We start from the raw sequence: 22,094 nt of genomic DNA on the forward strand, positions 1-22,094 counted from the left end.
GGTCTTCAGATAACTGATTCTATAAAATTATTGTTGAATGCCAATTTTCAGCATTAGAGGAGACATAGCCATCACAGTTAGTGCACATCGACTGTAGGTCAAGACGTGGATTGTTAGGATGCTTACACTATAACGGTGGATTTCTTCTCCAGGCCAAAGGGAAACCCCAAAACAGGGTCTCACAGTATGTTATTTCTCAGCTAGCCCTGATAGACAGCACTGTACGAGATTAAACTTTTCGTACTGTAGCAGATTTAATTGCATAGAATAATCCTAACCCACTGGACAAGTTATTGCTAGTGAACCTGTCTGCTGAATCTACCATCACACCAGAAAAAGAGGCAGTAAGACTTCATAACCCAAGAACCCAGGCTGGACTAGGCTCTGCAAGAATTCCTGCAGCCTGACATAAAGAATTTCTGAGTCTGAGGTAACTTTAGTATTGTTGTGGAGGGATCAGCGGGGCTACTGGGGTCTAAGAACTCAGACTCTGGCAAAGAAGCCACTTGGGAATCACATATGCAATGTCTCATTGAAATATTTAATCTGTGTTCCCATCTTTTTTTATTTTAAAGAGGATAACACAGAATAAAAACCAATCAAAACAAACCAGTTTAATACAGGACATTAAAACATTACAAAATCAACAATAGCTACTGTCTTCAAAATAGCTGCAGATAACTTCAGATATAGTAAAAATCAAATAGAATAGAGTGGAAATAATAAAAACAAAACAATTAATGCAATAAAGGACTTCAAAACAAGCCAACAGTAAATCCAAAATTGCTACTATAATAAATCTTGCTGTCTTTGAAATAGCTGCTCCTGCCATTGGATTTGATATAATCAAACAACACAAAAAATAAAACCCAACCCAACAAAAAATGGAAATGATATAAGACTTCAAAATAAGACTATAGGGTATCAACAATGGCTATAACTCTCAGAAGGAGATCCCCCACAATGCCACACTGTGTACCACTATCCTCTGAACCCATGATCAGACCACTGGCACTAGACCTGCAGTGTCAGTGAAACACAAAGCACCACAGGCATGCAATTGCATTTCACCTCCATAGCTGTCATCACAGCCTGTGGTTCTCTGCATAAGCCAGTGACTTACAGGGGAGGGTGTTGGGGTATGGTTGGTTCTTCTTGTTTGGCAGCCTGCGCTCTGGAAGGGGCTAAAGTTTGGCTGATCCAGTCCAGCAGTGATGCCTGCCTGGCTCTGGTTCCCAGACTGGACTTGCTTTCCGGTGGGGCTTTCTCTCTGCTGTGTTCCCATTTTGTAGGTTTTTCTGTGTGTCTTGACCTATTTAGCAGTGTGGGATTTTGTTTTGTTCTTTTATGGTTTCCTGTGTTTATAAAATTGTAGCTTTTGTGCATTTGTTCTTTCATGGTTCTGATTTAATAAGTAGCTAGGTTCTCTCCTTGTGTCAGCTCCCTATTTAGCTTCTTCATCTCAAACCCCAGAGACAATATTAACATACTTCTTTATTCTTTTTCCAAACAAGTAAACTCATGCTTCCAAGGTTTTAAATTTTTCATACTTCCGTCACAGTCATTCCTATCTTCTCTAGTATAATTCCTCAATTTGCCCCATCCTAAGCCTCTGGCTCTTCCACATATTACCTAGCTTATGTTCTTCCCTCTCAGGAAGTTCCAATAACGATAGATTCCCTCAATCACAGAGTAAGTCCCCTTTCTCACATATCTCACCCTTGCCCCCATAAAATATCTTCTGAAAACTTTCAATACTAATCCTTCAAGTAAACTAAAAGTACTCCAATAAAATCAGATCTCACATACATCAACCTTTTCTTCTCATCTACCGCTATTCTCCCCAGCCCACCTCACCTGTGTCAGTACAGAACAACCACAGACAGTAAACTGGTGTGCACAGGGACTACACAAAAGGCAGAATCGTCATTGTAAGAACTGTCATATAGAAGTGCTGTTAGATTGAATCGCTGGGTGCTGTTATAACCAGAAGGAATTTTTTGGCAAAACATAGAGACAGAGCTGAAGTCACTTAAATAACAGAAGGAGTAAATACTAGCATTGGCAATATGAAGCTGAATATTACTCATGAAGAGGCAAATCCTACAAAAAATTTCCAGTAAGTCACAAACTCCCCTCACTCCTCTAGTCTCTGACTTGCAATAATGTCCCCTGCCCCCCCCAAAGGAAGGGAAAAGAAAGGGCAATTTCTACTTTTAAAAAGGTATATATATATATGCAGATACACATAGGAGAATGGAGGAATAAAGAAATAGATCTCTGACACCCCCCACTGCACTCTCCCAAGGCAGAGCAAGGGTTCACAAAGGGAGAAGAAAACAAATACGAGGTAGCAGAGACCCATGAAACACTCCTAGAAGGGATAAAGAAAGAGATGAGTTCAAAGAGGAGCCAAACAGTCACAGCAGTTTCACTCCCCATGCCAATGGTGAATTCTGGAAAATAGGTAAAAAAGTAAATAAATAAAATAAAATAAAATAAAATAACCAAACTGGAGATGATAACTACAATTGACTGACAGAATCAACAAGGACATGAAGTCCTCAAAATGATATCACACAGAAATACCCGAAATAAAACACTTTTCAGCAGCACATGGTACTTTTTCTGAAACAGATCCCACACTAGCCCACAAAGCCTACTTAAGTAAATATAAAAGAATAGAAATCACACCATGAATATTGTCCGACCAGTATGCAAGGAAAATAGAAATCAACAACAGAAGAAATTCCAGAAAAGACAAAATAACTTTCAGTAAATTAACAATAAATTCCTAGACAACCAATGGGACACAGAATAAATTTAAAATTTCTGAAAGTCAGTGACGATATAAATCACTGAATGCTCTGGAAAAGTATGAAGGCAGTTCTAAGGGGAAAAGTCTTTTCAATCAATGTTCACATTAAGAAAACAGTGAGCTTATGAGAAAGCTTAATATACTTGACAAACAACAACAAACTAGACCCAAATCAAATTAAGGAGGGAAACTGAGGCAGATAAATGAAATTGAAACTAGAAAAGCTATTTAAAAAACCAACAAATCAGAGAGCTTATTTATTGAAAGAATACATAAAATACATAAGCCCCTAGCCAGACTTACCCAGAGAAAGTGAAAAAGAGTCACATCAATGCAATTAGAAATAAATTTAAAAAGGTGGAATCACAAAAGACACTGTGGAAACCCAGTTATCCCTGCTTTGAAAAATTATATTTCAACAAATTAGCAAATTTTGAAGAAATGAACAGATTCCTACACACATACAAACCACCAAAACTAACCCCCCCAAACATAAATATGCTTAACAGCCCAACAACAAGCAGTGGAACTGACACAGTAATAAAGAATCTACCACCTTTAAAAAGTCCAGGTCCTAGCTGGGCTTGGTGGCGCATGCCTATAATCTTAGTACTCAGGAGGCGGAAGCAGGAGGATAGCCATAAGTTTGAGGACAGCCTGGAATACATACTGAGTTCAAGGCCAGTCGAGACTACACAGTGAGACCTTGTCTTAGTAAAAAAAAAGTTTGGCTCCTGATTAAGTCACTGCTGAATTCTACAAAACCTTAAGAATATTATGTCAACAGTGCTCCTCAGGCTGTTTAAAGAAATTGAAAGGGATGGAGTGCTTCCAAACTCATTTATGGAAGCCAATGTCAACTTGATCCCAAAACTGAATAAAGACCCAGCTAAAAAAGAAAAGTACAGGGCAATCTCCATAATGAACATAGATTCAAAAATCTCAACAAGCTATTGGCGAATAGAGTGCTGTACACTGTCAAAAAGATCATATATCATGATCAAATAGGTTTTATCTCAGAGATGCCAGGATGGTTCAATATATGTAAGTCAATAAAAGTAATACACCAAATAAACAGAAGCAAGGTTCAAAATCATATCATCATATCAACAATAAAGGCTTTTGACAAAGTCCAATGGCATTTCATGGTGAAAACCCTGAAGAAAGCAGGTAGAAAAGATCACATCTGAATATGATAAAAGCTATGATAAACCAATAGCTACATACAAAATGGGGAAAAACTAAAAGCTTTTCCCCTAAAATCAGGAACAAGACAAGGGTGTTCACTATCACCACTTCTATTCAACATACTACTTGGAACATTAGTCAGAGCCATTAGGCAAGATAAATAAAAGGCAAACAAACAGAAAAAGAAAACTTTAAATTATTATTTGCAGATGACATGATATTCTAGATAGAACATTCAAAGATGTCTATCAAAAAACTCAGAATTAATAATGAACTTCATCAATATAGTTAGATACAAGATCAATATATAAAAATCATTAGCATTTGTGTACGACTATGAACAGAATGAGAAGGAAATTATGAAAATAATACCATTCATGGTAGTATCAAGAAAAAGGAAATACCTAGGAATTGACCTAACCAAGGAAGTGAAAGACCTCTACAAAGAGAACTACAATACTCTGAAAAAAGAAACTGAAGAGTCCATCAGATGTGGAGAGATGTCACCTGTTCCTCGATAGGCAGAACCAGTATTATCAAAAAGGCCACACTGCCAATACTGTTATACAGATTGCTTACAGTCCCAGTCAAACTAACAGCATCATACTTTACAGATCTAGAGAAAATCTTCCTAACATTTACATGGAACAGGAAGAGACCCGGAACAAAAAAGCAATTTGGGCAACAAGAGCAAAGCAGGAGGTATAGCACAGACTTCTAACTATACTACAAAGCAATGGTGATAAGAAGGGGACGGTACAGGAACAAAAACAGGTATGTGAGTCAGGGGAACAGAACTGAGAACACAGAAACTTCACCAGACACATTCAGCTATTTGATCTTTGACAAAGGGGCCAAAAGCATATGTTAGAGGAAAGACAGCCTATTCAATAAATGGTGCTGGAAAAGCTGGTTATCTGAAGAAGATTAAAACTGGACCCTTATCTCTCACCACTTACTAAATTAAAATCAAATGGACCAAAGATAGAAACATTAATTGCTTAATGTATTAATGTATCTTCTAAAATAAAGATATGGGCATAGAAAAAGATTTTCTAAACAGAACCTTAACTGCATAAGAAACAACAGCAAGCACCAACAAGTGGGATTAATGTCAGACTAAAATGCTTTTATATAGCAAAAGGAGTCAATCAGTAAAATGAAGAGACAACCTACAGAACAGGGAAACGAATTTTCCAGCTACTCTTCAGACAGAAGACTAATATCTACAATATGCAAAGAACTCAACAACATTAAACCACATATAATTAAACATCCAGTCAAGAAATAGGCAACTTACTCCAGAAAGAAAGGCAGTCATTAAGAAATCAAACAATATCAAACGCTAGCAAGGCTGTGTTGAAAAAGGCACCCTTTTGTCTTCATTTTTGGTAGGAATGTAAGCCAGTACAACTACTATGGGAATCGGTATGGAGGTTTCCAAAAGAACTAACTTAGAAATTCCATATGACCTGGTGATCCCTGCCCTCAGCATCTTCCCCAAGAGCTTAAATCATTATACTACAGCAATTCATGCATGCCAATGCTTATTGCAGTGCAATCTGTAAGAGGTAAATCCTAGAAACAGCCTGTGTATCCACCAACAAATGACTGGATAAAGAAAGTGTTACATATATATATTGGAATCCTACTGTGCCTTTAAAGAATGACAGATTTAAGACATTGTTAAGAAAATGGATGCCCTTGGAAAATACAATGTTGAGTGAAAGAAACCAGACACAGAAGTTTAAATGCCATTTGAGTGTGGCAAAGTACAAACAAGAGAATAACAAAGGATGGATAGAAGAAGACAAGAATGCGGATCTCTTACAAAGGGAAAGTGATCGAAGGCCCTGAAGGTGAAGGGCCAGGAGGAAAGGAAGGAGAAATAAATAGAATAAAGCTATACCATGTGCAGGAGCCCAGCAATCTCAGTTAATGAAAACATATATGCCATAACATGGGCTAGGATTAATGAGATCAAGTAGAATAAAAGTTGGATAGGGAATTGGAGGGGAGATATTTTAAAAAAAGAAAGAAAGCAGCCATGGAATATACAGGTGACCACTCCCCAGAATGCTTATAAACTAGATGAACTGCAAACGTACCAATTAAAAAAAGTTATAATCTGATATCAATAATGGAAAAGGGGAAGGAAATCATACAAGAGCAGAGTCTTCTATACTATTGAAATTATATTGGTATACATTGAATTCAATTGTTATAACTTCAGGATGTTAAATAATTCCCATGATAGGCCAAAAAGAAAACAGCTATAGAACATACACAGATAAAATAAGGAGGGAGTTAAAACACTTTTCTAGAAAAAAATCAACCAAACTTAAAACAGTAATGCGTAAAATAAGAGGTCCAGTAGTCATCAGGCACATAGAAAGCTGATACACAGATGTCAGAAGTGGCAGCCTCCTTCTGAGTGGTTACTGTAAATGTAAATGCATTATATTCTCCAATCAGAAGATGAGAATTGCCAGAATGGATTCTTTAAAAAAAAAAAAAAAAAAAAATATATATATATATATATATATATATATATATATATATATATATAAGCTACAAGAGTCCTAATACAGACCTACTGATAAAAATAGGCTGAATGTGAAGTGTGGGCACGAGCCAAACTAAAGCTCTCATGCTTTAAAGAGTGTAAACTGTGGCGCTCGCTTTGGCAGCACAAATACTAAAACTGGAATGATACAGAGACTAGCATGGCCCCCGTGGAAGCACCACACGCAAATTCGCTAAGCATTCCGTATTTTTTTTTAAAAAAAGAAAGAAAAAAGGTGTAAACTATGGGAAAAGATGGTATATGCAAATAATAATTAAAAGAGATCTGAGTTAGACATACTATGGCCTTCCATATCTATTTGTGCACCCACAAATTCAACCAGCTACAGACTTATGTACAATACTTACTGATTCATTTTGTGTAGTTTCTGTTTTTCTATTATCAAGATTCCCCATCCCCACCAGCTCCTTCCTGCCTCATAAATTGTCCTTTAAATGCCAGCCGCCTGGACTGCAGACCAGTCAGTACACCAAGACCACTGGGCTCATTTGGGTCTCTTTCCCGCACTGCAGCCTGCAAACTGCTTCCAGTGAGTGTGTTTGAGCAGTAGGAAAACTCTCAGGGACCACAGTATAGGGACACCTATTTTCTGATATTTGAGAAACAATTTTTAAATACTTTTGTCCAATTTTTTAATTGTTTAAAGGAGAAATGCAAGACCCGTTTCTCCTTCTGTATTAATAGGATGGAGATGTAATATCTACTTACAATATTCAATTAAGTTACAAATATTTAAATTACATATTAGATTATTTGAGAATATTTTAGAGAACTGGAAAATTTACAACAGTAACAAAAGCACTAAAGTCAAAGATGCCTGCAGGAGCTTAAAGACAATCACTTCATGTAGCATGAGAAAAGACAGTATTCTCTTCATTTATTCTTAGACATCGTAACTTGCATGCTTTCATTCCTCTTCTATATTATTTAGAAAGAGTAATTCAGTTTGCCCAGTTGTTTAGAATCCTGGTTGGGTGTCAGATCTTTAATAACTTAACTTGTTTTGTCATTTTATTGAATTAGGAAAAAAAATATCCGCTTGCCATTTTGGATCCTAGTTTAGAATCTATGAAGAAGTGCTCAGTTTCTTTGTGGCTCTGAGGTTCCTCAGATAATATCAAATTGTACCCAGCTTGAACAATTTCCTGTGATTCACAGAATCATTTTTGTTCTGTCCCTAAGGATACAAATTGGAAGTAAAGCGATAAAACTTGGAGGCAATGCAATAAAGCCTCCCTGGGAAGCCTGAGACTCTTGGATTAAGCGGTTGGTAAGTTTAAGATCTTGCCCAGATGTGTTGAAAATATCCGCTGTACACAGGGAAAAATAGCCACTGCTTTCTTTAATTCAGTGGAACTTTTTCCTTTCTTTTTCTTTTTCGACAGAAAACCAGCCGACAAATAACAGCATCAGTTCTGAGGAAAATTAGAGCTCAGTGCCTTCAAAGCTGATGCAATGGAGAGGTCCAGCAACTTCACTCCCTGGCTTGAAAAGAAGGCCTCTGACTACATTCCTGCCCTCAGGGCCAGGCCCAGCTGTCCTTCCCAGGCCTGACGTTCTTTCCGAGCAGGACAAGGGCCACAGGGCAATGGCCCAGCGCTCACACCGACCAGAGCCTCCCGCCTGGCCTGTCCCCATCTGGTGTTCATCTTCACAGGCAAGAAATGTTCCTGTGTGCAGAGCCAAGAGGTTACAAAGAAAAAATACTTAAAGATGATTTTAACAAATGACATTTCCCGAGGCTTTTAAAATTTGTTTTCTTGTGGGCTTTCTTTGCCTTTTTTTTTTTTTTTTTGGTACTGGGGATCGAACTCATGGCTGCACACTTGCAAGGCAGGCACTTATGCCACTGAGCTAATTCCCTAGGCCATCTTTGCCCATTTTTAAGGGCCCGGGCTCCCGGAGCCATGATGTTCGTACCATTCTCTCTCTTCTGTTAGCAGCCAGACCAGCCTGAGAAGATTCCTGAAAGTCTTTCCTTTGCAGCTTAATGTCTCTCAGGCTATTTTATACTGACTGATGTCGTGTGACTTAGGTCAGATAGAGCCCGGCCCTTAGCTCCTTGTGGGTCAGCAGTGTTCTGCAAGAAGGGAGCCCAGGGCTGTGGTCTCTTGGGCACAGGCAGAATAAATCAGTCCCCTTCCCCACATCTCAGATTTTCTCTCATGAAGCATAGGTTGGTGGAGAGTACCAGCTGCTGGAGGTTAACTCCCAGGTGTAAATCTGACATCTTACAAAGCGTCTGCACCCATCACCGTGAGTGAGCTGAGCCTTTGAGAGGGCGGAGGTTGGAACCCACAACACCACCACTTGGTACTACTGTTATCAACCCGCCATTCAGAGCTTCTCAGAGGTGTGAACTCAGGCTTATATAAGGCCCCAGTGTTGCCAGGCACAGTGGCTAGCCAGAGAGGGGTCGCTTGATGGTTAAACAAATTAATCTAGAAAGAGAATACTTCAGGCTGTAGCTTCTCGTTGGCTTTTTTAACCAAAAGTGAGCAGAACTCAGGAAAAATGATAAGCAGTAGGAAAAAGAATATTTTAACTTTGTGATTACTTCAAATAGATTTTTATTGCTTTTTGTCTTCCCAAAGTAAGCTCTTCATCCTTTCCAATCTTTGATGTCTAGAAGTACCGAGCATTCCTAAGGACAGTGGAGCACTTGCCCATAAGTAAAAATCCAGGAAAACAACTTCCTTTGCTTTGGTCTTCCTGAATACTGTGCATACTCAAGGGAGGTGGCTGCATTTGCCCTCGTGTTGTGCGAGTTTGGTTTAAATAGAAATTAAACACCAGACCAAATCTGTCCTTTGTGTAAGAAACCTAAAGACTCTGAGAAGGTTGGAGGCCAGGTTACATTCAATCGTTCACCTCCCTGTGCTGTCTAGGAGACGCCAACAGTGCCCTATTCTTGCAGGACGTCAGGCCTAAGATTCCTGTAGCCTGTGTCCTAACAGCCTTGCTCCTGGCCTGTAGCCCCAACTCTTGTCTCCTTAAACTAGGACAGTGCCTAATACAGAGTGCATGTCCAATAAATCCAGGATGAGCCCTCAGAATTTACAAAGTGCCTGCTCTGTGCCAGCCTACACCTCACCCTCTCTGTTCTCACAAGGATCCTAGACTGTGATGATCAGTCCCACTCTCCGGATGAGGAACTTGGTGTTTACAACACGCAGCTCTCAGGCAGAGCAGGGATCTGGACTGGCCTCTGCCTCTGAGCGCACGTGGTCACTTTCACAAGACTGGACGTGTACATTCCATCCAGTCCTCCGAGGGACTGAGGGGTGAGATGGAGAACTGGGAGCAACAGACTTGAGAAGAAGCTGGGCTGAGGGTACAGAGCAGAGTGCCCACCAGAAGGCGGAGCTTCGGCGTGACCCTGCGCCCTGGATCTTTTCCAGCCTCCGGGTTTTTAAATCACATAAGCAAGGCAGTCTTCTTACCCTAAGTCTTTTGGACTGACCGTCTGCTGTGTGACTCCGGAAGCACCCAGCAAGCTGGGCATGGGGGCCTTCACACTCTATCTCTTCTGTTTACTAATTATTTGCAAATTGCTTATTTTCTCCAGGATAATATTTTAATAAAAGTTGAATCGATATTATGACACACCAGTTAGAAATTAAACTATGAGCAGATCGACTTTCTGATTACTAGAAATATATGCACATGGTTTTTTCATATTTGTTGTATCTTTTAACTTCTGTGTTTATTTCCTTCCCTTAAGGGTTTATGAAAGTCTCCCACTCAACACGGAAACAGAGGCAACATTTATTTCTTGGTAGTACATTTCAAGCATACTCTGTTGGCAAAGCCTCTTAATGCTCACTTCTGAGCTCGTTTATTTATTTAGGAGCTGCACAATCCCATCCTTGTCCTTGTGGTGGAAAAGAGATTCCACAACATTCAGATAGTGATGACTTGTTTAGAAATGGTTTTTCTCAGGCCAGGCCAAATGACTCTGCTGCGTCCTTCATTTGTCTAAATGATGCTCTTATCCTTAAACAGAACCCACTTTCTCAGCCTCCAGGAAGCACTTGATTTATTCACCAGCCCCCGGGGCGAGAGGAAGCAGAAGCCTAAGGGGAATCGCACAGCCAGGTGAGCCGCACTGAGCTGTGGCCTGGGAGAAAGTGGCTTGGAATGCTGACAGCGCCTGGTGTCATGCCAGCCTGTTCACTAGGGACCTGCTGAGCCCGCCTGGGAATTCAGATGCACAGGAATGAACGGGCTCAGAATCCTTCCAGAAGGGAAGTCTGCAGGAGCTGTCATCCGCCTGACTACAGGGAATGGTTCCAAAGGAACAAGCCCATGGCACGCGTGACCTGGAAAAGACACTTGGGCTGTGCAGGGGTCTGCAGTCCTGGGGCTCTGCCATCCCTTATGGTTTGCTGCCCTCCTGAGTGGCTTAGATGATTAGTTTAAGACACAAACACAGTCAACAAACGTGGTAACAGCACCAGATGTCCACAGGGAAGACAGGCACAGCCGTGAGGCTGGAGTCTAATAGCACTGATGTTAAAGTTTGGGTCATTTACTGAGCCCTCCTGTGTGTCAGCCAGCACGTTAGTCCCCAGTGGTGTAGGGAGAAGAAAGATGCGTGTGTGTTGGGTGGGTGGAGCAGGGCGGGTGTGCTAGAGTCTGGTAATAGTTTAAGTGTGCTGTCTTGGCCTGTTTTGTGTTGCTATAAAAACACAGAGGTGGGGTACTTTATAAACAAAAGAGGATCCTTTGGCATTGGTTCTGGAGGCCTAAGAGCATGGTACCAGCTCCTCCAGCGAGAGCCCCCATGCTGCATCACAGCAGAGCAGGGAACAGGAGGAAAATGGTCGCAAGGGGGAGACCTCTTGAAAAGCCATAGACAAGATCAATAACAAGAGGGAGGCTTTAACTACAATAAAGAAAAACAGAAGACTCAAAAGTGAAAGCAGAGACGTTATAACAGAATGTTGAATCACAGAAATACAAAAGACTGTAAGAGTATTGTGAATAATTATACACTGATTAATCAGATAAACTAGAAGAAATGGACCAATTCCTGGACACAGGTACCAAGACTAAAGTTAATGAAGCAGCAGAAAATATGGATGGACCAAAAATGAGTAAGGAGATTATATCAATAATTAAAAAGCCTGCCATCCAAGAAAAGTTGAGGACTTCATTATTGAATTCTACAAACACCTGAAAGGAACCAATTTGTATCAGTCGGTGTTTTACTAGAGAAACATATAGCATCACGTGTAAGAAGTCACAAGGTTGGCGGCTCATGATGGCCAGCCACGGAGTTGGGTTGAGGAAGTATCCAGAGGGCATCTGACACCACAGAGAGAACTTTTCAGTCGAAGGTCTGCAGCTTACTGCAGGGTCCTCCTCAAGTCCCTATTAGGAGGCCAGTAGGTCTGCAAGGGAAGGCTGAAGCATCTACACCAGAAGACGAGAGGATCTGAGGAGGAGGAGACGACGACACCCAAGCTGAAGGTGAAGACTGGAGCTCCTCTGAGAGCGGAAGCAAACCCTGCTCGCTCATCTCCCTTCACGCTGTAGTCCAGGAGATGAGTCGCCCCCACAGTGGGTCGTCTGTGCCCTAACGCTGCCCCAGGAGGGACCCTCTGCATCTTAGGCTGTAGAGCTGCTGACCTGACTTAAACTTCTAACTTCTCAGTTGACGCAGCCAATCAGCCAATCCCGTCTTTCTCACCCCTCCCCCATGATGTTAGTTACCCTGTGGGGGACAGAATGTAAGATATGATTAAAAAATAAGGTGAATGTTTAGACTTTTAAAAAATTTATTACAGTAAAAGACACACTGCTATTTAAATTCCTCAAAGCGTGCATGTACACACACATACACACATGCTTCAAACACACTCATCGCGTCTTTCTGGCACACTCCGAAGCAGTTCTGGCAGTTCTCTTTCACTGGTGTCCTCCATTGCAGTGTTGTAACTGCCTCCCTGTCCTGAATCGGTTCAAGGTGTTTCTTTTTCATGATGGTTGAACTTTTGGGGAAAGCCGGAAATTGTACAGTGCCAGATCCGTAGACCAGGTGGAAAAGAGCGCCCTGTGATGCTTTCACACGTGTCTGCCCACGGGATGGCACTGAACATCTGCACCCCACATGGAGACATAGCCCCAACAGTCTCAGATCTGCTGGCGAGAATGATGGGGAGGGTGTGCTCAAAGAGAGGAAGCAGACGGACAAAGACCAATGGCAGTATGTCTTTTTACCTTTAAATGCAAGCCTCGCCATGGACTCTGATCACCCTTACACACCCACCCACAGTTTAACCGAGACATTTTGGTTCACGGTTTCAGAGGGTTTGTCTGTGATGGGCTGGCTCCAAGAAAAGGCCTGGAGAGGGCCTGCTCAATCCATGGCAGTCAGGATGCAGAAAGAAGTTACGTTTCTCCTTGTCAGCTTCCTATCTCCGCACGGATGCAGAAGCCCATAGGTCTGTGGGCCTGCCCTGCCCTCCCCAGAATTACACATCTAACCCAATTGGGCGTGAGAGGAAGTGCATTTAAAACAGGGGTGGGTGTTCCTTTCTAGCACCAGACCGGAGCCCAGAGGTCCGCGGGATTAAACTGGCACCCAGTGAGTCCAGTGTGCAGAAGAGGACCGCTGCTTGAGGGACTGAGGGTGCAAGACGGGACACAGCCAGCGGGTGAAGGATGGGGCGTGGGTGCAAAGCAGGGGTGCCAGGAGTCCAGGCACAAAGCTGGCGGGCTGGGGCGCAGCTGGGGCACACAGTGTTGTGTAACTAGTGTCCCCAGCAGGGACAGCGGGTTGCTGCGTCCTGTTGAGTCCCCAGGATGGGGCAGCAGAAGCTCTCCCAGTGGGAGGGTCTGAACGGCAGACCCACGGCGTCCCAGGTCCCAGGAGAGGAAGGCAGAGGGCAGCCTTGGCGGGCAGACAGTCAGAGCCCCCCGCCCCACCGCTGCCCGCCCTCGGAAGAGGGTGTGGCCTCGGGAGCTGCTCCTGCTGGACTCTGTGGGCTGGGGTCGGAGCGCAGGGGAATGCAACCCCGGGCTGAGGTGCAGCAGAAAAGCGAAAGATACCCAAAAAGGGGCCAAAAAGCAAACAAACCAACCAACCCAGAAATCATGGCTAAGAATTGTACTTTTAAGAAAACTGCAACTTTTGGGCTTCAAAGTGATTCAAGATGGTCTTTATCAGGGTTTAAATTTAGGCTTTTAAAAAAAATCCATTACACCTGCATTTTTTAGGACTATTAAAATCCATAAATTGGCTTAATTGAGAAAGTAAAGAGCAGAATCTTGATGCTAAAAGAAAGAAAGAGATTAAGAAGAATCCAACGAATGTTTAAATTACCTGTTAGAAAATAAGTACCACTGGGCCCATTCCTACGGAGAGGGTAGTGCCCTTGAGGGCTGGGGTCAACAATTTCCCCTGGCTTTTCACCCCTCAGGGGAAACATAAATGTTCCTGGTTCCAGGAAATAATTTTCCCTTTCTCTCTAAGGCCCTGCCCTCTATTTCTTTGAATGTGTACCTTTTAATTTCTGAAAAAACCAAAATCAAAACCATGAAAAATCACAACAAAAACCACCCACCCTTCCTGAGCTTCTGACTAGTCCTGAAGATTCTTTTCTCAACAGGAGGCCACTCACCTACACACCTGCTGTGCTCCAAAAAGGATCCCTTGGTTTCCTTATCTCAGCCTCAGAGCAGCCTCCAGAGCAGCCAGGGAGCCTGGCAGCACCCCACACCACCGCTCAGCCTCAGCACTGCAGTGCGGCTCATCGCCAGCCCTTCGCTGTCCAGCCAGGCAAGGCCAGCCACCAAGCCGGGGTGGCCTCTGCTATTACCATGTTTCAGGGAATTCAGGTCTTTGTATTTACATTTCTGTGGCCCTAAACTTGCTATTATTTTAAATTTGTATCTTACCTTGCAAAAGTGAGGAAAAGCTTTGGTTCCATTTATCTACAAAACCTTGTTTACTCCTAAATCTGCAAGGAGGCCTGGATATTCCAGTAAGCAAAAGTCACAGATAATCGCGCACCTGGGATTGCCAAAGACCTCAGTGTCAGGTTCCCTTGACCTGCAGGTCATCAGACAGGCCAGAAATGCAGTAGTGGGAAGGCGGGAAGGAAAAACGAGTGGTTGCAATCACTCCTGGTCTCTAGTCCAAAGATTCAGGTGCCCGGGGGACCCAGAAATCTATATTTTTAATTCTGAAAGCGATTCTGCTGCAGCAAGGCTTGGGAGGCCGTGGCCTAAAGGACCCATTATGGAAATCAGTTCTGCCCCCCCAGAGCAAGTGAGAGGCAGAAAGAAGCCTGGCACTCTGCAGCTGCAGAAAGAAGCCTGGCACTCTGCAGCACTCATCAAATCCCACCTCAGACGTAGCAGACTCAGACCACAGAATCTGTTCCCTGTTATGAATATATCAGATTTTATGAAACTTGAATGTATTTTTTCTTCTTCACCTTCTCTCACCCCACCCCCACCAGTGCTGGGGTTGAGCCCAGACCCCTGCACCTCTAGGCAAGTGCTCTGCCACTGAGCTACATCCCCAGATGAAAAATGACTTTCTTAGTCTTCAGTAAGAGTAAGTATATTTTTAAAGGCTCTGGAATCAGTCTTCAGAGAAGAGTTGTGACACCTTTATCATGTCCAGTTCTGGGAAGATTTTGATGGACTTTCCAGCCAGTCTTCTCTTTCTTCTCCTCTGATATCCCAGACAACCCTGACTCAGGGGCTGTTCCCTCCCTTCCCAGTCTCTGAAATCCTTTCTCTGATTCTGCTCTTCCTGTCCCTAGAAATATAACAATAAAATTTAAAATCTGGCAGCTTATTAGTACCACCTGAGGCACTTTGATAAAGTACTGGCACCCCAGACAATTGACTAGAAATCTTGGTTGGGGGTATAAGAATGCAGATTTTCAGTGATTGTGTATATAATGCTTGCAAGATGATGGTAGTGCACGAGAAGATTGGGGCCACCAAACAAGGACATCCCAGAGCAGGGCTGACTGTGTCCTCAGGTTCTTCTGCACTCAAGTCAAGAGAGCAAGAGCGTAGGGTTGAATCTCTGCATTGGCAGATCTCTGCTTTGGCATCCATGCTAGCATCTTATATACAGCAGATCAGTATTTACAGAATCAAGCATCAAATATATGGTAGAACAGAAAAGTCACAGCAAGTGGAACCACCATGACCTCACATCCTTGAACTAAGTCAGTTCTATTGAAACTCCATTTTCTCATTTTCAGAGTGAGTTAGCATTTTTCTTCCACCCAACAGGTTGAAAGATGGATCAAATGAGATAACGTATTTGCCTTATAAACTTTAAAGTTGCATATAAACTGAATGACTTTAAGACCTTTTATGTAGGAATTTCTATCTTCAAGAAAAAATATACCAATTCTTTCTAAATTAATGCATAGAGTGAATGCAATATGAAAACCAGTCAAAATGCCAGCAAGCTTTTTCATAGACATTAACAAGCTGGTTCTACAATTTTTGAGAAAATTCAAAGCACCTAGAATAACAAGAATAAGCTGTACAAACTTGAGATTACCTGGTTACAAAGCAACAGTAATCTGATATATGTGGTATCTATAAAAACAGGCATATTGCTCAATGAAATGCAATAGCAAATAAAAAAATAGACCCACATATTTATGGCCATCTGATATTTCTTACAAGCTGTGTTTCCTCTTTAATATCCTTTATTATTTTTAGTACATATTTTTATTTATATTATTTTTAGTACATACGTATTAGTACATATTTGCCATACATAATGACCACATTCATCACAGGGAATTTGTATCTGTACATATTGTATCTTAATTTTTCTTTTTTTTCCCATTCTTTTTCCCTCCCTTGGGCCCTTGTTCCCCATCCATTAACAAAAGTTCATTTCCATTTTTCTCCTTCATTTTCTTATTTTTCCTTTTCCATCCTCCTCCCTTATTCCCTTCCATTTGAACATTTTCTTCCTACTTCCCAACATCTATCCTGTTTTGCTCATTATTTACCTTTTGAGTTTCTTACATAAGAGAATGCAATATTTAAACTTGTGTCTGGTTTATTTAACTTTAAATTATGGTCTCAAGATGCATTCATTAACCCCCAAATAACTCAACTTTATCCTTCTTTATGGCAGAGTAGTACTTCATCACATATAAATACAACATTTGCTTTATCCATTAATCTGTAGGCATATGGGCATATGGACTGTTTCCAATATTTAACTATTATTTAACATGGGTGTGCACATAACACTGTCATACAATGCTTTTAACTCTTAGGAAGAAACCCAGAAGGGGAACAGCTGGGTCAAATGGAATCTCTAATTTTAGATTTTTGAGGAACCTTCACACTGATTTCCATAGGGGTTTACACTCCTACCAGAAGTGGGGAAAAGTTTGTTTTTCTTCACAGCAGCATTTGTTATTGGTTGATTTCTTGATAACAGCTGTTCTTTCTGGAGTGAGATAGAATCTCAGTGTTGGGTTGTTTGTTTGCTTGTGTTTGAGACAGAATCTCGCTACGTAGTTCAAGCAGGGCTGCATTCACTATGCAGGCAAATGAAGGTGACTGAATTCACTGTGTGGGAGGTGAGCCTCCTGCCTCAGCCTCCCCACATGTGTGTGCCACTACATGCAGCTCGATACTGTTTTAATTTGCATTTCTCAAATGACCAGTAGTGTGGAACATTTTTTATATATTTGTCAGTCTTCATCTGAGAAGTGTCTACTCATTTAAGATGTTATTGAGGATTAAAAACTGGTGGTCAACTTAACACCAGCTGGATTACATCAGCATGGTGCTGAGTGTAGCTGGCCCACCTGAGGAAAGTTGCCAGCATAAATGGCGAAGAAGAGCCAGGTGTTGTGGGTTCTCCTAAGTGTTGCTGTTTGAGCCATTGGTTCTCCTGGAGGAGCTCGTCATGACTAGCTTCCCCAGTGTGAGTTCAACCATTGTCATCAGAGAAGCTCGGGACCTTGTTGGTGAGAGTGGCTGTGGTTCGCTGTGGTTCACTCTGGGGGAGCTCTGCTCCTTACATCGAGCAACGCTTCCTGGCTCCAGAGAGGAAGATGTGTGCTGTTTAATCTCCAGGAAAACTCATCATGCTGGCTTTCTGGCATGTACTCAACTGTTCTTATCATCAGAGAGCTCTGGGCCTCCGTGTCACTGAGGATGGCTGTGGTACTTTCAGGGCAGCCCTGATTCTTATTTTGAGCGTGATTTCTTGGCTCCAGTATAGAACTTTCAACCTACCAGCACAGCTTCTTCACCCCACTGGCACAGACTTTCTAGCTTCTACTGCTGACCTTTGAGCCTTCCCAGTGCAGATCTGTAAAACAGACTGGTGTGAGTCCTTCTTGTGGGCTCTAGACCTCCAGTTGGACTTGTAGGAGGCACTGTCATAGGCTCTAGGTCTTTGTCTGGACTCATGCAGGACATTGCTGTTGGAGCCAGGCCCTTGGCTGAATATTCTGGGTCTTTAGTGCTGTGGACATATTTCCTGCACTTTCTTGTGTTTAACTCTAGGTGACCATCATAAAATAATATTATAAATTCTGTGTCCTGATTGAAATTGTTCTCCTTACAACCCCTGACTACTACAGATGCCCATTTTTTGAATGATTCTTTAAATCTGAGGGTCTGATTTTTTTTAAAGTTATGTATTCTAGATGTTAGTCCTTTATCTGAAGAGTAGAAGGTAAAAATGTTTTCCTCATTCCATGAATTATCTCTTCAATCTGTTGATGGTTTTGTTTGGTGTACAAAAGTTTTTTAATTTGATGTGATCCCATTTGTTGACTCTATGTAGTATTTTTTATGGGATAGGAATTTTGTCCATAAAGTCTTTCCCTGTACTACTATTGATAAGAGATTTACCTATTCTACCTTCCAGCAGATTGTTTCTGCTTTTATACTTAGATCTTTGGTCCAGTTTGATTTTAGTTTAGTGCATGGCTAGAGATATGGGTCTAGGTTCAGTCTTCAGCATGTAGAAAGCCCGTTTCCCAAGTGCCCTTCATTAAAGAGTCTGTCTTTTTTCTACTGAAAGTGCTCCATCCCTTCATCAAAGAAAAAGTAGCTGAGTGCTTGGGGTTGTTTCTGCATCTTCTGTTCTATTCCACTGATCCTTAGGGGTTTTGTTTTGTTTTGTTTGCGGGTATCACACTTTATAACTTCAAATCAGGGATTGTGGTGGCCCCTGCCTTACCCTTGTTGCCTAAAATTGCTTTTGCTACTTTAGGTCTCTTCTGGTTTCAAATGAATTTTAAGATTGTTGTTTTTCTATTTCTTTGAGGTATGCTACTGATATTTTGATTGGGATTGCATCAAATCTGTGTAACGGTTTTGGAAGTATGGCCATTTTCACTATACATTTCCTTCTTATCCAAAAACAGGAGGCATCTTTCCATCTTCTGATATCATCTTTAATCTCTTTTTCAGACTATTGTAGTTTTCAACGTAAAGATCTTTTACTTTCTTTGTTAGATTGACCCCTAAGCATTTCATTTTTCTTAACGCTGTTGTGAAGTGTTTTTTCTCTAATTTCTGAGTTTGTTATATGTGTATAGCGATGCTATTGATTTTTGAGTGTTGACTTTGTATCCTGCTATGTTACTCAATTTGGTTATTAAGAAGATAGGGCTGTAATCGGTGATCATCAAATGAATGATATCTTAAAAATAGAACAGTACCACGAAAAATCAATCCAACAGCTGATAGACAATTCAAAAATTTATACTTATAAGATTAATTGGAATCAGTGAAAAATCATAAGATAGTACAAAGAGCATAAACATTTTGTTCACAAAAGTAGTAAATTTTCAAGCATGGAAAGAGAATTTGACATTCAATTGGGATATATAGAACCCTCAACAGCCATGATAAGAAAAAAGTACATTAAGACATATAATAGTCAAGATCCCAGAAACCCAGCACAAGAATAGAATATTAAAAGCTATTAGAGGGGCTGGGGATTTAGCTCAGCAGCATAAGCACCTGCCTTGCAAGCAGGTGGTCGTGAGTTTGATCCCCGGTACCAGAAAAAAAGAAAAAGAAAAAGAAAAAGAAAGCTATTAGAGAAAAAAGCAACAAATCATCTGTGAAGGAAAGTCCATTAGAATCACAGCAGACTTCTCAACACAAACCCTTAAGTCAAGGAAGGCTGGGAGGGAAGCATTTTAAACCCTAGTAGAAAACAACCTATAACCCAGATTGATCTACCTTGCAAAGTTGTCTTTCAAAATTGGTGGAGAAGGAAAATACTTTCATGGTAGAGAACACCTGAATAAAGTCATGACCACCAAACCAGCACCCTCAAAATTTCTGAAGGGTATTCTGGAAAGAGACAACAAGACAATTCCCAATAGGGAAATCGACCAGGTAAGGCAGACAATTACATACAAGGAAAAGAAAGGGAACCAACAACAGGAAATAATATAATGACAAGGATAAGTCAATACGTATCAGTTATAACCACTAATGTAAATGACCGCAACTCACCAATCAAAAAGAAATGGATTGGCAGAGTGGGTCAAGGAATAAGATCCAAGAATATTCTGCATACAAGAAACAAATTTAACTTAAAAAGAAATTCATAGGCTGAAAGTGAAAGGATGGAAAACAGGACTCCATGGACAGGAACCTGAAAAAAAGCAGTGGTGTCTATTCTATTTGCTAACAAAGTAGATTTCAAGCTAAGGCTGAGCAGAAGAGACAAAGAATGTTACTACATATTGGTTAATAGAACAATCAAGAGAAAGAGATAACATTCATAAATATATGTGCACCAACTAGCAGCATGTCCAACTATATAAAACAAACAATAATGGACATAAAAAATCATATAGCCACTAATACAATAGTAATGGGACTCCAATACCTGTTCCATTGTCACAAACAGGTCAGCTAGACAAAAAATTAACAAACAGCTGAACTAAAACAGTTAGAGTTGAACAAATGGACTTAGCTCCAGCCAATAACAGAATACACATTCTCCTCAGCAGTATGTGGGACTTTCTCCAGAATAGACCACATACTAGCTCACAGAACATGTAAGTGCAAAGGAATTGGAATGATCTCATTCGTGTCATTAGATCATAGTGCAATGAAATTGGAAATCAATAGCAAAAGAAACCATGAAAACTACATAAACACATGAAAACCAACAGGTCAATCAACAGGTCACAAATACAATTAAAGTAGAAATTAGACAGTTTCTACAAGGAGGCCTTGTATTTCTGAAAGGGATGAGTGGGGAATGAGAGGACTGTAACAGAAGTTGAGCAAAGATGGCCGGTGTTGGTGCTGGGGATTTAGCTCAGCGGCATAAGCACCTGCCTGGCAAGTGTGTGGTCGTGCGTTCGATCCCTGGTACCAATAAAAACAAAAAAGACAAAAAAAAAAAAAAAAAAAAAAAAGATGGCCCATGTTGCAGAGATGACTACGAGAGTGCAGTGTGATCAGAGATGAGTGTCAAACGTGACATCAAGGTCCAACACAGTGAGATACCATTGGGATTACCAAACGAGAGACTGATGGATATTAAACGCCAGACAGTAGCTGCCATTAAGTCCTGTGAGCAGCTCAGTTCAGAGGGCCAGAAATGAGTGACAAGGAAGTGGAGATGATAGACAGGCGGTTTGGTTATGAAAAGGAAGATAGAGACAGGTAGGGAGTAGAAAAGATTCATGTAGGATCCAAATGTTTTTTAAGATATTGAAGAGACAACAGATTTCATAGGCTGTTGAGGCAGAGAAGCTGGATAGAAGCTGAAACTATACACAGGTGACCCAAAGTGTCAAGTCTTAGTCATCTGGAAGGTGAAAGGGGTGGACACAGGAAGAGGACACACTTTCCTCTGGGAATGCAGGAGGGCAGTAGTGGCAAGCACAAGCCCAGAGGATTCTGAGAGCTTAAGAGCAGGAAGCTGAGGGAGTTCATGGCAGACCCTGAACTTCTCAGTGGGTTTGTGGCCATTATTGAAGACACTGGGAAGGGATCCAGTCCAGGATTCGCAAGTGCGTCGAGTGTCGGACTCCATGCATCTGTGGTGCTGCTCAGAGTGGTTGCCTGACTTCTCTCCATCACAACTGAGTTGCCTATGTAAGGAAACCAGAAAAGCAGGTCACTGCTGATCCATGATTTGGATGGAAAATGAGGATCTGGTAGAAATGCACGGTGGAGAGGACATATGCAAATTTATCAATGCAGAAGAGAATGTGAGGAGCTCCAGATGCGATGCCAGATAGAAAAATGTCGAGCCACGGTGATGGACTTACTGAGAGAAAAGTAGAGCTTGGAGGTCTAGGGATTGTGTGAGTCTGATAAGCAAATGGGTAAAGCAGAATGATAAAGGTCATGGTCAAGAGAAGGATACTCAGGTACAGGGTTTCAGCGGGAAGACAGCCTTTTATGATGCCAGAATCCCAAGTATGGTGACAGAAATCGAAATTTAAGTGCAGAGGCAAAATCATGATGCCCAGACTGTGGTGTTGCATGAGCCTT

The 22,094-nt window shown here is 41.5% G+C and overlaps 1 long non-coding RNA gene and 1 other non-coding gene across 2 annotated transcripts; both read left to right on the forward strand.

Annotated features, from left to right (window-relative positions):
- The first annotated feature begins 6,588 nt into the window (after positions 1-6,588).
- LOC106025126 (uncharacterized) lies at positions 6,589-10,232 on the forward strand. Its single transcript, XR_010041729.1, has 2 exons — positions 6,589-7,863; positions 7,979-10,232. It is a non-coding gene; the product is annotated as an uncharacterized LOC106025126 (long non-coding RNA).
- Positions 6,681-6,784, forward strand: LOC134472063 (U6 spliceosomal RNA). The gene has a single exon (XR_010041886.1). It is a non-coding gene; the product is annotated as a U6 spliceosomal RNA (small nuclear RNA).
- Positions 10,233-22,094: the final 11,862 nt, after the last annotated feature.

The sequence above is a fragment of the Cavia porcellus genome, unplaced genomic scaffold (assembly GCF_034190915.1).
Source record: "Cavia porcellus strain 051 isolate PalLab524CR breed Dunkin Hartley unplaced genomic scaffold, mCavPor4.1 scaffold_21, whole genome shotgun sequence".
Taxonomy (NCBI): Eukaryota; Metazoa; Chordata; class Mammalia; order Rodentia; family Caviidae; genus Cavia; species Cavia porcellus.